This window comes from Acomys minous, assembly GCF_964271855.1.
Source record: "Acomys minous genome assembly, chromosome: 14".
NCBI lineage: Eukaryota > Metazoa > Chordata > Mammalia > Rodentia > Muridae > Acomys > Acomys minous.
The window spans coordinates 43,273,157-43,276,262 of record NC_140496.1 but is presented as its reverse complement, the minus strand read 5'-3'; positions in this window follow the sequence as shown (position 1 = coordinate 43,276,262).

Here is a 3,106-nt window from a genome sequence, read left to right as displayed (position 1 = left end):
CGCAGCCGCTGCCTCCTCAGCCGAGGCCCCGCCCCCGCCGCCCTACCTCTCCCTCGCCATTGGCCATCTTTGCGCACCCGCCCCCGAGCAGCCGCTTCTCGTTCGACGATCCTCACGTCCGTCTTTTCGGTACCATCCAATAAGAGGTCGCAGAGAGAGGCGCTGTCCATCACGGGGCGGTGTGAGCCAATCAAATCGAGGGGGCCCCCCACGGTTCGGCCTTGTGTGGAGTTTCGGGGCTGTCCCACGTTCATTCACAACATTCCTCCCCCGCCCCCATGGGCCGGCCTAGGAGCCGGGCGGCTGGGGCTGCGCCTACACACGGCTTTGTTTACGGAGGGTCGCTTCCGGGCGCCTCGGGGCCCCGGCTGACTCTCCCTGGGCTCCGTGACTCTAGAAACTCGCGAAACCTCTCGGGACGACCGGGACGGTGGCTTTAAGAGACGACTGGGGCCAGCAGAGCCTTCTAGCAACGCACTTGCGGGCTGTTCACCTCTGGAACAGCGAGCTGAGACACCCCAATCTTTTCTTCTTATGTGGAATGACGATCGTGAAATTGCACCTTGCGACCATTTTGACCCATGAGTGTCGTTAGGTTCGATTTAATGCATGTCATATCCCCGCCCCCCCCACCTTTCTGTTGTTGTTTTTGTTTTTGACTTAACTTTTTCCAAAGCTCGGAAAGCCACCATTACCCACTCCACCACCGTGACCTTTTAAAAGAACCCTGCGTTTTCCTACCCACGCGGCCTCTCCAGCATTGTTTATTCACCTAGCACAGGATTAGGCTCCCCTCGCCCTGCCTCTTGCTCCCCGGCCCCTTCTCTCAGCATGCCCTCATATAACCCCAAATTAATCTGTGATTGGAGATCCTCCTGCCTCATCCTCCGGAAGTCTGAGATGCCAGGCATGTGCCTAGGGGCCGAGGTTGTTAAACGTCTCTCTGGGCTCTGAGCTCCGTGGAGCAAGGCTATACCCACTGGGAGACCAGTCAGCAGGTGGAACCGCGCTGAGCATATAGTAGATTCTCAGTCTAAAACCTGTTGACCCAGGCAATTTATGCTGTGATTCCCTTTAGTTGACATGGCCCTCAAAGCAGGAAAAACCCCGAGCCTCACAAGCCAGGGCCTCACAACTGCACACCCTATGACACTGGTCCTCCTGGACCTAGCCTGTGAACCCCTGAAATGGGGCTGGTTCATGAGGGGCCGTGTTGGAGTGGTAAAGAACACTTTGGAGGAGCTGGAGAGACGGCTCAGAGGTTAAGAGCACTGCTTGATCTTCTAGAAGACTCGGGTTTGATTCCCAGAATCAAACTGCTATTGACTCCAGCTCCCAGGGAATCCTACATCCTCAGCTGACTCTGTTGGACAATAGTAGTAATACCCTAGCTTTCTTTGTTTCTTTTCGTTTTGTTTTGTCTTGAGACTAGGTTTCTCTATTTAGCCCTGACTGTCCCGGAACTCTGTAGTCCAGGCTTGCCTAGAATTCAGAGATCTGCCTGCTTTGGCCTACCGAGTGCTGGGACTAAAGGTGTGCACCACCACGCCCAGCTCTTTGTTTCTTTATTTTGTTTTGTTTGTTTGTTTGTTTTGAGACAGGGTTTCTCTGTGTGGCCCTGGCTGTCCTGGATCTCACTCTGTAGACCAGGCTGGCCTTGAATTTAGAGATCCACCTGCCTCTGCCTCCTGAGTGCTGGGATTAAAGGCGTGTGCCACTTGTCCCAGCTTTCTATAGAGGATCATGACCGAAAGCATTTGGGTTGGAGAGGGCTGATTTGCCTTACACATCCTGATCACTGTCCTTCATTGAGGGAAACCAGGGCAGGGACTTAAGGCAGGGGCCTGGGGGCAGGAGCTGAAGCGGAAATTACAGAAAAATGGTCCTCACTGCTTTGCTCCCGTGGCTTCCCAGCCTGTTTCCTTATACAACCCAGGACCACCTGCCTAGGGGATGGCTCTACCCACAGTGGGCTGGGCCCTCGCACATCAGTCATTAAACAAGAGATGTCCCATAGACTCGCTTAGAGGTCAATCTGATGGAGGTGTTTTCTCAGGTGAAGTTCCTATTTCCCAGGTGATAATAGCTCGTGTCAAGGTGACAAAAAAATAAAATAAAACAAAACGAAGAAAAATGTAACAACCAGCGTTAACAATCTAATCATTAACATAGCCCTGGCTGTCCTGGAACAAACTCACTTGAGATCTGTCTGCTTCTGCCTGTGGAATGCTGGGATTAAAAGCATGTGCCAGCATGCCTTGCCTGAAATCTTTTTTTCTTTTTCTTTTCTTTCTCTCTTTTCTTTCTTCTTCTTCTTCTTCTTCTTTTTTTAGGCTTTCTAGGATAAGATGGGGGAAACTGAGGCTTAGACAGAGGCAAAGTAGGGCTGCCCTATAGGATCAGATGAGGGAGGGGCCACAGATCTGAAGCTTGGGGGAAATGTCTACCCTGAGGGTCCCTGAGGCTCAGCTGCTTGCTGAGGTCACCCAGCAGGAAGAGGTAGCCTGGAAGGCTTGCAAGCCTGGATTACTGGGTATCTTGGTGTTTACTTTTCAGTTTGCAGGGCTGGGACAGCAGTCAGGGCCTCCATGCCGAGCATGCTGGGCCAAAGACAGACCCATGGGAAGGAGTAGCCAGGGCCAGGGGAGGCTGGGGGACTTGGGGTCTTCCCTTTTGAGTGTGCCTTGGGGTGGGGATATGGTGGTGGGAGGGGGGGGCTGTCCAGGGAACTTGCCAGCATCTAATCACGTTCTAGGACAGGAGGGATCAAGTGTCCTTGACCATGACCATCACTCAACAAAAGATGAGGGCAGCGTCTATATTTTCATTTGCTGATACAGGATCTCAGTGGACCAGACTGGCCTTGAACTCACTGTGTTGCTGAGAATGACCTTGAATTTCCGGAGCTTTGCAGAGTTGAGCTTATAGGCCCATGCCACCACACAGTTTATTCAATGCCAGGGATCCATTCCCGGGCATTCTGCCAATTAAACTCTGCTTTATCCTTGAGACTGGTCTTCCTATGGCCTAGAATCTGCTATGTAGTCCAGGCTAGCCTTGAACCCCTGATGCTCCTGCCCCAGCTTCTCAAGGGCTGACATGAGAG